This window comes from Mustelus asterias, chromosome 18 (assembly GCF_964213995.1).
Source record: "Mustelus asterias chromosome 18, sMusAst1.hap1.1, whole genome shotgun sequence".
NCBI lineage: Eukaryota > Metazoa > Chordata > Chondrichthyes > Carcharhiniformes > Triakidae > Mustelus > Mustelus asterias.
The window spans coordinates 46,462,877-46,477,585 of record NC_135818.1 but is presented as its reverse complement, the minus strand read 5'-3'; positions in this window follow the sequence as shown (position 1 = coordinate 46,477,585).

Here is a 14,709-nt window from a genome sequence, read left to right as displayed (position 1 = left end):
TTGATATTTCCAGCACTCATGTAAATGAACAATCATGATTTCCAAAATGCTCAATAGTAACATTGCTAATTATAGCCTGTCCTTTATCTTTCATCGTTTTCTCTGCAATGCAGGTTTGTTAAATACAATCCATCCCTTGCCTTTTTTGGAAGCTAGACAGAGAAGGGTTGCAGGAAATGGAAAAGTGGGCTTCCCGATGATTGCTGTCATTGCCAATTCTTCATCCCCCAGAATAAATGGCAGCACTTTGCTTTTTATGCAGATTCTAGTCAGGCCTTTATTTCCATTTTGTAGTGCAGCACAGCATATATCGCAGATCATTAACCATTTCACGACGCAATTTTGAAAGGATCACCGAGGGTGCGTGCGGATTGTTGCTTTTTTAGCCATTTTTGTCCTGTGTTGTTGAATACAAAAGCAGGGGCCCTAAATGAAAGGCAGTCATTAGTAAATCCAAAAAATAACTCAGGAGAAACCTTTTAACACAGCAAGTGGTTTGAATATCAAACGTACTATCACAGGTAATTGAGGCAAATAGCATAGATGTTTTTAATAAAAAACTGGATGAATAAATTACAGAGAAAGGGATAGAAGGATGTGTTCATTGAGTGAGGAAAGGTTTGAAGAGGCTCATGCAGGTCATAAACATAGACCAGTTGGGCTGAATTGTCTATTTCTATACTGTAAATGCTTTGGAATTGCTGCTTATTGTGTTATGAAGCCATTAAAAAACAACAAATTTGCGTTTGTACATAAATAATTTGTATTTATTTGCACGCAATAATCTTTATAATACACTCAATGTCCTCAAACACTTTGTCTATAAGGGAATGAACTAAGCGCTGGTATTAGAATTAGAAATGTTGATTAAAAATGCAATTTGAAGTAGTAGGTTTTAGGGAGCCTTTAACAGCAGGAATGAATATATGGAACGAGTATAAATTCATTCCCTTCATTGCTGGGACACATTACAAGTGTTGGTCTGGGCGGCTGCATCACCAATGCCATCTGTGTTGCTGACTTCATGTTGGGAGACTTCAAATCCCTGGCAGGGAACTATAATTCCACAAAGCCTGCAAACTGCTATTTGGAACAAGGAGATGGCAATCACAGAGTCAAATGCTGAGGATTTTGTCTAGTATGGCACCGTGCCATAAAGACAAGGAACATCTGATTTTTCTGCTGAGCTGGCTGAGGTGGCTGATCCCATCTCCAAGGTGAGATGGGATGCTAAAGTTTACCTTAATTTCTGGAGGCTATAGAAAATAAAATTCAGCCAGAGTTGACCGCTGTGAGCGTTCAATGGCCCTCTCCTGAAAGCTTACCTGGTCAGGGCAGGTTGCATGAAAATGATGATTCAGCAGGGTTGCTGGAGGATGGGTACAGCTCTGGGAAGCATAGCCCAGCCACCACTTTTGATGAAGGGAGAAGGAAGGGGGAACATTGTGATGGATCGATGCCACTAAACAAACAGAGGACACTTTTTAATTGTACTCAGCGTGTTTGCAGTTCAAAGAATTGATTTTCTATTTTTCTAACCAAAGTAATTCCTGCAGCAGAGATTGCTTTTAAAAGAGTTGTTAATTTGTAGTTTTTTACCTTGCAGAAATCTTTCTTAAGGCTACAAGCACATTGTAGTTGAGTAGTGTGTATTGCATCAGCCTATATCAGCGGATTGCCTTCACACAGAAATAAATGGATGCCAAGCCAGAGAAGAAGAGGTTAGGAGAGGAGTCACAGAAATGGATTTTAAGTAGGGTCCTAAAGTAAGAGAGGGAAATAGGGAGGGGATTCAGAGAATGGGGCAACAAAATATAGAGTGGAGGCCTGAGGAGGGGAGAGATTGGGGATGGGGTTTGTAAGGCTGAAAGGAGAATACAGAGATTGGAACAGGTGAGGCCATAGAGGGATTAAAACACTAAAATGTGAATTTTAAATGTGAGCTATCAGGACACCAGTAAATATGTTAATAAAGATAGGGGTGATGAATAAATAGGATTTAGTGTTGGATAGGATTTAAGCAACAGAGATTTGAGTGACCTAATATTTACAGAGAGTGGGGTATTGGAGCCCAACCATGAGAGGGTTGAAGTAGTTGACTGTGGAGATGACAAGTAATTAACTGTGGAGATGTGGGCATCACGGTGGCACAGTGGTTGGCACTGCTGCCTCACAGTACCAGGGACCCAGGTTCGATTCCCGGCTTGGGTCACTGTCTGTGTGGAGTTTGCACATTCTCCCCGTGTCTGCGTGGGTTTCCTCCGGGTGCTCCAGTTTCCTCCCACACTCTGAAAGATGTGCTGGTTAGGTGCATTGACCCGAACAGGAGCCGGTGGCGACTAGGGGAATTTCACAGTAACTTCATTGGTGTGAAGCCTTACTTGTGATTAATAAATATACTTTACTTTTGCTTTACTTTACAAAGGCATAGATGAAAGTTTTAGTGACAGAGTGGAAAGTGACAATGTTCTATAGGTAGAAGTAAGTAGTTCTTGTGTTGGAAATGGTATGGGTATTGAGGCTCAATTTAGGATGCTAGGGATTGTAAACAATCTGGTTCAGCCTAGGGGAGTGGCTGCAAAGAGGGGATGGACTCAGTGTCAAAGATGCAGGTGGTGTGGCAGAAGCCAAAGGCTTTGGATCTTTAAATGTTTCACTGGAGGAGATTACAATTCATCCAAGACTTCCAGCTCCATAAAATTGCCCATTTCTACCTTTGGCTCATGTTTTATTTGTTGCTGAAACCCTCATCTAAGGTTTTGTTGCCTCCCGACTCGACCATTCCAATACTCTCTTCTGGCCAACCCCCCCCCCCCCCCCCCCACCACATTTCCACCCTCCATAAATCTCAGCTCAACCAAAACTCTGCTGCAAGATAAGCTGTCTCCAGGCCCAACCAAAGTGAATGGAGCTTCCTATCAATCGGCTTGTAATGCTGACTTCCAGCTCTCATAACTGAGGTCAGAAGTCCAATGCGTGATGAACTCAGACCCCGAACTTTGTTGATCAATGCTATGGGTTACTGGTTAGCCTCAGGGCTAATGTTTTAAGTTGACACACGTATGGAGTTACAAAAAATATTCAAACTTCCCAGACCAGATAAAAATAAAATACACAGGTTGAGCTTTTCTGTATTACACTAAAATGATGACGAGTGTGTTTGTAAAATAAATGATGTGACGTTAGAAACTGTTTTGCTCCCATACAGGATATTTTCAGGGTAATGTCCTATGTTGCTGATGGTTCTATTTCAGACACATTTAACATTATGCATCTGATCCACTTGCAATGGCCACATCTATACTTAATTTTCCCTTTTCCTCACTGTCATCAGAAGCCTTGCTTGTGCTATTGATGGTGACTGTGGCTTCTCTGAGAGGGCAGCTGTTTCAAATTAAAATGCACTATTTAAGTGGTGCAAATTTGTTTACTCCAATCTTAGTTACGAATAAAGTCCCCACATCTGGTTGCTATTTAAACCTGCTCAAAAATAAAGGATGCAAATCAATCTAGTGTAAACAGATTAGGATCCCTGCTTTTTTAAAGTTCAGAGATCTGGCGTTCCACAGAACGTGTGTGCAACTGTAACTTGAGACTGTACCTTGTGACTTTTCAACTCCTTTCAGGCAAAGGTACAGACTGCCGAAGATATCACATTCACACAGGCTCATCATCATCATCCGACCTTATTTAATTCTTCCTGGAAGCTTATACAAGAGCGGAACCTCTCATCCACAGTTGTTAATATCGATCCAGCTGCGATAGGAAACGCCTTGAAATGTCAAGAGCAGAACCAAGAGTGGGTGTTGGCAAACGTTTATTAAGCTAGAAAGAGTGCAGGAAAGATTTACTAGGATGCTACCGGGACTTGATGGTTTGAGTTATAAGGAGAGTCTGAATAGACTGGGAATTTTTTTCTCTGGAGCATAGGAGGCTGAGGGGTGATCTTATAGAGGTCTATAAAATAATGGGGGGCATAGGTCAGCTAGATAGTCAACATATTTTCCCAAAGGTAGGGGAGTCTAAAACTAGAGGGCATAGGTTTAAGGTGAGAGGGGAGAGATACAAAAGGGTCCAGAGGGGCAATTTTTTCACACAGAGGGTGGTGAGTGTCTGGAACAAGCTGCCAGAGGTAGTAGTTGAGATGGGTACAATTTTGTCTTTTAAAAAGCGTTTAGACAGTTACGTGGGTAAGATGGGTTTAGAGGGATATGGGCCAAAGGCGGGCAATTGGGACTAGTTTAGTGGTTTAAAAAAAAGGACCGGCATGGACAAGTTGGGCCGAAGGGCCTGTTTCCATGCTGTAAACCTCTATGACTATGTTTCAGCAAAGGACTCCTTGATTTAAATACATCAGTAGAGGGACACAAAAGTGAAGTAGGGTTCTTATCTTCCGACAGGAAGACACTGGGCATATTTCATCAGCTGATCAAAAATAAGTGGGAGAATTAATTTTAAAATGCCAAAAATGTAAGGTGACAATTGTGTTTTTTTTCAAATGAAAACATAATTTCCATTACATAGTAAAATAGGTAAATTTCAGTAAATCATCTCCGATGCTGCACACGTGCAGTCAAAAACAAATACAATCTTTCAGTGAAGTGGAATTTGAAGATGAGGGATAATTGAACCCTGACATGCAGACACAACTCAATTTGAAGTAGTACATTATGGCCTTATTTTGTGTATTAGTTTGATTTTATTTGATAATTTGTAGCTTTAAAATAGCAGAACTGAGGATAATTTGAGAAATAAAGTTGAGTGGAACATAGTTTCCCTGCCGTACAGTTTGAAGAGATAGAAAGTGCAACAAAAAAGAGATGCTACACTGCCACCAATGGTAGGATGGTGCAATTTGCTGCTTGACATTCACACCGGCAGGTTCCATTATAAATGTATGTATAGAAACTTAGAATAACAAAAGTTGACAGCAGAAAATAATGTTTCTTGGATGGGATTTAAATACATTAAAAATAGCTTATATTTACATAGCCTCTTTTAATGTTATAAATCGTCCATTGCCGGGGTATTTCAGAGCTTTGGGGCCTAGACAGAATGTACAGGGTTTTTCTTTATATTAATAGATATAAGGTAGTAAAGAGTATAGAAAAGGTATATCTGGTACAGTGATTGAAGGTAATCCAAGGCAGCAAGACAAGGAGGCACAAGTTGCTGCAAATGCTGTGGATCCTGATAATATTCTTTTTATTTATTAGTGTCACAAGTCGGCTTACATTAACACTGCAATGAAGTTACTGTGAAAATCCCCTCATCGCCACACTCCGGCGCCTGTTCAGGTACATTGAGGAAGAATTTAGCATGGCCAATGCACCTAACCAGCATGTCTTTCAGAATGTGGGAGGAAACTGGAGTACCTGAAGGAAACTCACGCAGACGTGGGGAGAATGTGCAGACTCAGCACAGACAGTGACCCAAGCCGGGAATTGAACCCGGATCCCTGGCGCTGTGAGGCAACAGTGCTAACCACGCCGCCCTGCAGAGACACTTACAATAACAAAAGTTGACAGCAAAAAATAATGTTTTCGGGTGGAACTTAAATACACTAAAAACAACTTATATTTGCATAGCCCCTTTTACCATTATAAATCGTCCATTGCCGGGGTATTTCAGAGCTTGGGCCTAGACAGAATGTACAAGGTTTTTCTTTAACTATATTAATAGATATAAGGTAGTAAAGACTATAGAAAAGATATATCTGGTACAGTAATTCAAGGTAATCCAAGACAGCAGGACAAGAAGACAAAGGTTGTTGCAAATGCTGCGAGTCTACGTAATATTCAGGATATATATTGAAGACATGTGCTCCAGAATTTGCCGCACCCCTAGTCAAGCTGTTCCAGTACAGCTACAACACTGGGGTCTACCCAGCAAAGTGGAAAATTGCCCAGTATGTACACAAAAAGCAGGACTAATCCAACCCAGCCAACTACCAACCTAACAATCTACTCTTGATCACCAGTAAAGTGATGGAAGTGGTCATCCAACTGTGCTATCAAATCACACTTGCTTACCAATAACCTGCTCATTGATGGTCTGTTTGGTTTCCACCAGGGCCATTCGGCTTCTGACCTCATTACAGCCTTGGTTCAAACATGGACAAAAGAGCTGAATTCCAGAGGTGAGAATGACATCAAGGTAGCATTTGACTGAATGTGGCATCAAGGATCCCTAGCAAAACTGGAATGAACAGGCATCAGGTGGAAAACTGTCCACTGGTTGGAGTCATACCTGGCACAAAGGAAGATGATTGTGGTTGTTGGAGGTCAATCATCTTATTTCAAGACATCTCTGCAGGAGTTCCTCAGGGCTGTGTCCTAGGCTCAACCATCTTCAGCTACTTCATCAATGACCTTTCATCCATCATAAGGTCAGAAGTGGGGATGTTCGCCGATGATGGCACAATGTTCAGCACCATTTGTGACTCCTTGGATATTGAAGCAGTTCATGTCCAAATGCAGCAACAGCTGGACACTATCCAGACTTAGGCTGAGAACTGGCAACTAATATTTGTGCCACTAAAGTGCCTGGCACTGACCATCTCCAACAAGAAAGAATCCGATTATCATCCACTAATATTCAATGACATTACCATTGCTGACTCCCCCACTATCAACATCCTGGGGATTACCATTAACCAGAAACTGAAATGGACAAGCCATATAAATATTGTAACTACAAGAGCAGGTCAGAGGCTAGGAATCCTGTGGTGAGTAACTCACCTCCTGACTTCCAAAGCCAGTAGGCACAAGTGTGATGGAATACTCTCCACTTGCCTGGATGAGTGCAGCCCCAACAACACTCAAGAAGCTTGACACCATCCAGGACTAAGCAGCCCACTTGATTGGCACCCCATCCACAAACATTCACTCCCTTCACCACCAATGCACAGTAGCAGCAGTGGGTGGCATCTATACAATGCACTGCAGGAACTCAGCAAGCCTCCTTGGACAGGACTATCATCTAGAAGGACAAGGGCAGCAGATAGATGGGAACACCAGCATCTGGAAGTTTCCCTCCAAACCACCCACCATCCTGACTTGGAAAAATATATTACCGTTTCCTCATTGTCACTGTGTCAAAATCCTGGAACTCGCTCCACTCTGGATGTACCTACACCACTGGGACTGCAGCAGTTCAGCAGCTCCCACCACCTTCTTGAGGGTAATTAAGAATGGGCAATGAATGCTGGCCTAGCCAGTGACACTCATATCCCAAAATGTTTTTTTTTAAAGGTTCAAACTGGTCAAAGAGCATCTTTAGGATTCATGTCAGGATGTTCTCTGCAGGAAATGTGCTGAACATTTGAACTTCCGGGGAGATTGTGAAGGCAAACATTCTGGAATCATTAGGAAACAGCTGTAAGGTGTTTTCTTTCGAATGGATGAATTAGGGTTGAATGGGTAGTTTTCCTCAGCCCGGCTGTACGGTGCTGTGCTCCGAAGTACGTTACGAAATTTGGTGTTAATCTCTGTGTTTCAGAAGGATTTCTTGTACTTTCAAGTGAAAACATCTCGTGATATGAATTAATAGAAGCTCAGATTAAATAAAGCGGCATTTGCCATAACTCCAAATGTGATTACAAGGTGCCTCACTCAGCACGGTTCATTCAGACTAGTTATCCTACACAGGAAGCCATACATATCGACTCTCAGACTCTAGGGAAAGTTGTCCTGACACAGCATCCTGTGTAGAAATCAGTTTAGTATCATGTAGCTTCGATGATAAGAATATTGCCGGCGATGGAAACGTGCTTCATTAAGAGCTGACAAAGAAGTATTGTAGAAATGTTTCCCAGAAATAACACATTCCGTTCTAGTAATCAAACCCCCTTTTTATGTGGGCGCCCCTTTAACAAGCAATTCATCAAAAGCCAATTCCACAGCAAACTTCAAAGTGTCAGGATTCTTATCAGAGGACTGATGGGGATCGAATAAAGATGTAGATCTTCGAACTCCTTATTTGTTCATATTAACAAAACATTCGGATTTAAGGAAGACCAAATCGACCTCCCCAACAGAATCCAGCACTCAATGTTTCTCAACTCTGTTAAGTGTTACATTCATTCCTCATTGTAAAGTATCGCTTCTATCTATTTCTCCTTTCTTATCACCCAATGCGATACTTTACATTCCAAATTTACAACCCATGTTCTGACAATGTTAAAGTTGTGCTCTCTCTTTTTAATTCAAAGAAACGGTTTTGTCAGTTTAACAACCCCTCCTACCCCCCACCGCCCCCCACCCCCTCCCCAGTTGGACCTGACCTTAGAAAAGGTGAAGTGAATTGACCCTAATGAGATATTTTCGGGGGTTTTAAATCGTATTATTTCCTGTGACATACACCAGGGGACTATTTCAGCGGGGAGAGGGACCCGAGTCCTCAAAGTTGGACATTCATATCGGCTTCTCGCTCAGAAAATGTAGTGACTCATTGCTGACGCTCTCTGCCCATTTGGCTAATGGCAATCGACTAGATTTTGTTTGGGATCTGGGGACTGCAGTTTGTTTTTAAATGTTGCCACCCCCATTCTTGTAATTTGGAAATAAAATATACAATAGGGGAATTTGGCGGAAGTGATGGAGAGGCGGCTTGGTTCTGGATGAAAGGACAATGAATGTAATCTTAACGGTGCCTTTGACGTCCAAAGTGGGGAAAGGCCACTCACAAGAACTCGTGTAACTCACTTATCTTTTCTGACTGTTTACTTGTTGGAAATCAGTCCAAAGTTCCTCCTCAAAAATCTTTCTAACAGATTGAACCAGCCCAGAACCCTGGCTGTCATTTTAAAAAGCGTGTCTATAATGAATTTGTGTTAATTTGCAATAATTCATTGGCGGGGTCGTTCAGTGCAAAGAAGATGTAGATTTTTTTAGGTTGCTTTTAGATCAGTTCTCTCTTATTAGTGGTGATTGGCAGGCAACGGAAGACCGTTTGGTACAGGGTGGGAGAGAGGAATTTCTCTTTTATTAGGGATTCTCTCACTTGGCCAAATCTTTTCGAATCAGAGCCCTGATCAGTTTCAGAAAATCTGTAACTTCAGTTAGTCCAATGTTCCTAACCCACTTCCAGCCTCCCATTCAGAGCCTTGATGATGTCCCAGAAATCGATACATGCGTTTGGAGGAAGCAGTTTCACGTTTTAATCATTTTAACAACAATTGATTCCCTTCACACACACACACACACACACTTTGCAGTGTGCGAGGAACACAGATTCCTGGTTAAGCCTCTGGCACTGAACCGAAAAAACGTGAATAAAAGAGCTAGCTGTTCATTTCGTTTTAATCGACCACACCGTTAAAGGAAGGGATGGGAAATAAAGTATGCTTTTTTCTGTAGGGTGCAGCCAGAAACATCTGAAGTAAGGTCACCCTGGCAACTAAAAATCGAAATAAGGACTGGAAATATTCAGCAGGCCTGGTGGCATCTCTGGAGGGAGAAGTGAGGCCTGTGACCTTCCATCAGAACTCCTACTGCAGTTTTCCAATACCCGCAGTCACTTGCTTTGGAACCCTAACCCCGTGACAGTGAGAAGTCATCTTTTCCATCTGAGCTACGTTAATTTCATCATGATTTTGACTTCAGGAAGCATAGTGGAAGGCATGCCCCTGCCTACATCAATGGAGATGAAGTAGAAAGGGTCGAGAGCTTCAGGTTTTTAGGTGTCCAGATCACCAACAACCTGTCCTAGTCCCCCGGTCCCCTCCCATGCTGACGCTATAGTTAAGAAAGCCCACCGATGCCTCTACTTTCTCAGAAGACTAAGGAAATTTGGTATGTCCGCTACAACTCTCACCAACTTTTACAGATGCACCATAGAAAGCATTATTTCTGGTTGTATCACAGCTCGGTATGGTTCCTGCTCTGTCCAAGAAACTACAGAGGGTCGTGAACAAAGTCCAGTCCATCACTCAAACCAGCCTCCCATCCATTGACACTGTCTAAACTTCTCACTGCCTCAGAAAAGCAGCCAGCATAATTAAGGACACACCCTGGACATACTCTCTTCCACCTTCTTCCATCGGGAAAAAGACACAAAAGTCTGAGGACACATACCAACCAACTCAAGAACAGCTTCTTCCCTGCTGCCATCAGACTTTTGAATGGACCTACCTCGCATTAAATTGTTCTTTCTCTACACCCTAGCCATGACTGTAATTCAGCATTCTGCACTCTCTCCTTTCCTTCTCTATGAATGGTATGCTTAGACTGTTAAGCACACAAAAAACAATGCTTTTCACTGTATACAAATACATGTGACAATAAATCAAATCAAATCTAATCTGATGGATATTAGTGGGGATTTAGTGCAGGGTTGAGCTATAAAAGAAAGAACATGCATTTACATAGTGCCTGTCATGATCATGCAGGTCATTCCTAAAGCGCTGTACTGTGCAATGAAATCAATGTTGTAATGTTGGATAATATAAAGCAGTGGCGGGCAACCTGCGGCCCGAGGGCCACATCAGGGTTTTCTAAATGTGGCACACCAGACATTTTATGGACCATTGCCTGTACAGAATTGTCAAATGTTGCTGATTTCCAAGATAAAAACAAATTACTGCGGATGCTGGAATCTGAAACAAATCAGAAAATGCTGGAAAATCTCAGCAAGTCTGACAGCATCTATGGAGAGAGAATAGAGCCAACGTTTCAAGTCTGGATGAGTCTTTGTCGAAACTTTGGGGGGAATTTTCCTGGCATGTCCCCCCGAGGTTCGTACGATCCTGCCCGAGGCCAACAGAGAATGCTGTTCTCCGAGCCTCGCCTGCCCCCAGAATTGGAGCGAGTGTACCAGTAAAATTCCGGCCTTTGTCTCTTTCTCTCTTCACAGATGATGCCAGACCTGCTGAGATCTTCCAGCATCTTTTGTTTCTGTTACTGATTTCCATCTACATCGTTGTTTTCCTACTGGTACGACTGAATTGATATGGATGTAAAGCAAGGACAAGTGAGGTTCTTGCTCTTTGCACAGAACACTGACTCTGAGAGCCATGTGCTTCCAACGCATAAATATTTATTTTATTTTTACAATTTGAAAGTGATGGCTGTTCTATTAATATATGGAAGATTAAGCATTTTCCATAACTTGTTATGAAATATTTGGTGGGTATTAAATGTATTTCATCTAATTCATGGGGTCATGGTTAGTGAACAAGTCTGATTTCAATCTTGCGGCACACTGAGATGAAGGAGAATCCCTCATGCCTAGATTGCCCATCACTGACATAAAGAGAGATATGCAAGTTACAGTTGCTTAACATCAGAAGAGCAAATAATAAATTGCAGCTACTGTTGGATTGTATTGTACTTCAGAAACAAACTATAGTATAGTGCAAAATAAATATTTTGGAAGAGAGATCAAAGGTTTAAATTCTCCCCGCAATTTCACTTTACAAAGAACAATCTCAAACATACTTCCAAACCAATTGCATCCATTCACTACATTTTATTTTAAGGGCTTTAACGAAAATAGAATTAAAGAATTGTTACAGCTTAAAAGGAGGCCATTTGGCCCATTGTATCCATACTGGCTTTCCACCAACTCAGCTTGTCCCTCTCCCCCACCTTTTCCGTGTAGCCCTGCAATTTTTCTCTCTCTTTGGACATTATCCAATTCCCTTTTGAAAGATTGAATCTATCTCCACCACACCGTGAGGCTGTGCAGTCCAGATTCAAGAACTCACTCTGTAAAAAAAAAATTATTCGTTATGTACTCTCTGGTTCCAGAACTTCACCATAAACCATACTCCAGATTGAAAAGACAAAATTTCTCCACTAATCTGTCTCATCATCAGCTGCTGAAAGCCTCCTTCGTGCCATTGTTTCCCCTAGACTTGTATATTTCATACACTCCTGCCTCTCTCCCCTAATCTATGTTTCATAAATGTGAGATCATCCAATACTTTGCTGCCCCTGTCTTAACACAGGCCGAGCCCAGTTCACTTACCAACCCTATGCTCACTGATCCACGTTGGCTCCTGGTCAAGCAACTTCTTGATTTTAAAATTCTCCTCCTTTAATTCCCTCCAAGTCCTTGCACCTCCTGTAATCTCATCCAGTCCTACAACCCTCCAGAATATCAGTGCTCCTCTAACTTAGCCTCTTGAACATCCTGATTTTAATTACTCTACCATTGGTGGCAGCACTTCATTTGCCTAGGCCCAGAGCTCTGAAATACACTCGCTACATTCCACTTCTCTACTTTCCCTCTACTTTCCCTCCCTTTAAGACATTCTTTAAAATCGACCTCTTTGCAAGCTTTTGGTTGTGACTGCCCTAACTTAATCTTTTGTGGCTTAGGGTCATATTTGTTTAAAATGCTCCTCTGAAGTACCTTGCACTGTTTTGTTACATTAAAGGCTCAATATAAATATAAACTATAGTTGGTATTTACTCCCCGTTTCCTGTCACTCAGCCAACTTTGTATTCATTCTGCCACTGTCCCTTTTATTCCACTGGCTTGAACTTTGCTGCTAAGCCAAATGTGGCATTTTATCAAATGCCTTTTGAAGCTTCATGTACACTACATCAATTGCATTACCCCCATCAATCCTCTCTGTTATCTCATCAAAAAAACTCAATTTCATTACATTTGATTTATTATTGTCACATGTATTGGTATACAGTGAAAAGTATTGTTTCTTGCACGCCATACAGACAAAGCATACTGTTCATAGAGTACAAAGCTGAGAAGGAAAGGAGAAGAGGCAGAATGTAGTGTTACACTCATAGATAGGGTGTAGAGAAAGATAAATTTAATATAAGGCAGGTCTATTCAAAGGTCTGACGGCAGCAGGGAAGAAGCTGTTCTTGAGTCGTGGTCTGAGGTATGTGACCTCAGACTTTTGTATCTTTTTCCCGATGGAAGAAGGTGGAAGAGAGTATGCCCGGGGTACGTGGGGGTCCTTGATTATGCTGGCTGCTTTTCCGAGGCAGCGGGAAGTGTAGACAGAGTCAATGGATGGGAGGCTGGTTTGCATGATGGACTGGGCTACGTTCACAACCCTTTGCATTTTTTTGCGGTCTTGGCCAGAGCAGGAGCTATACCAAGTTGTGATACATCCAGAAAGTATGCTTTCTATGGTGCATCTGTAAAGGTTGGTGAGAGTTATAGTGGACATGTTGAATTTCCTTGGCCTCCTGAGAAAGTAGTGGTGTGGGTGGGCTTTCTTAACTATAGCGCGGTATGGAGGGACCAGGACAGGTTGTTGGTGATCTGGACACCTAGAAACTTCAAGCTCTCAACCATTTCCACTTCACCCCAGTTGATGTAGACAGGGATATGTTCTCCACTATGCTTTCTGAAGTCGATGACTATCTCCTTTATTTTGTTGACATTGAGAGAGTGATTATTGTCATCGCACTAGTTCACCAGATTGTTTATCTCTTTCCTGTACTCTGTCTCATCATTGTTTGAGATCTGACCCACCATAGTGGTATCATCAACAAATTTGAAAATCGAGTTGGAGGGGAATTTGGCCACACAGTCATAGGTGTATAAGGAAGGGGTGTAAGGAGCTGAGGACATAGCCTTGCGGGCACCGGTGTTGAGGATAATTGTGGAGGAGGTGTTGTTGCCTATCCTTACTGATTGAGGTCTGTGGGTTAAGAACTCTAGAATTCCTTTTACCCTCCGCTATTCCAATAGAAATAGTCCCTTAACAAATCTCTGCTGGCTTTCCTTAATTCATCCACATTTTGCCCAATCCCTGGGTTATCATTTCTAAAGATTTTCCCACCGCTGAGATTAAACAGGTGCACTCGGAGGAAACCCATGCAGACACAGGGAGAAGGTGCAAACTCCACACAGACAGTGACTCAAGCTGGGAATTGAACCTGTGAGGCAGCAGTGCTAATCACTGTGCCACTGTGCCACCTAAAAACTCTCTGCTCTTTACGCTACTTCTATCCCAGTCTATATTCGGACAATTAGAGTTCCCCTCTAAAATTGTTCTGTGGTTGATCCACCCCTCTGTAATTCACCGATTATTATTTGAGCGTTAGGATTTCAATGGATACAGGCGGCATTGTCAAATCTGGCCAGCATTTTCTGCTGGATTTCTCACTGCTTATCTGTCTGCATGTTTGGTGCCAACATCAAAAAAAGAGTGAAGTTTGGAGAAGGTTCACATCGCTGTTTGACATCGAAGATTCCGTTTTTTTATTGGGAGCTGTGCACACCCTGAGCCGCTCTTTATTCTTCCCTTGCACCAATCTGTGTTTTTTTTCTTTAACAGCTAAATATTCCCGTGAGCAAGATGGCAGAAAATGAACTCAAATCAAACTTCCCGCCTCATTTACTGATGCATTCGGGTTTCTATGATGCTGAGAAAGCAGCTGGTCCCAAATTCCAGCATGAGCCAGTGTGCTAATATTGTTCAAAACAGAGTGATACAATAAAACTAAGAAGTGTTGTTAACAAAATGACTTGCTCTCTGGCACAAGACAGCTCGAATTTATTGCTATGAGACTTGGACATGTGTAACACTTTCAAACAGTCCAAATCTGAATGTTAAAATGTGCGTGCACAATATAATGTGTATATTTTACCCTTCTTCTCCTCGCATTAAGTTGATCTTTCTCTATACCCTAGCTTTAACTGTAACACTACATTCTGCACTCTCTCCTTTCCTTCTCTATAAACGGTATGCTTTGTCTGTATAGCGGACAAGAAACAATACTTTTC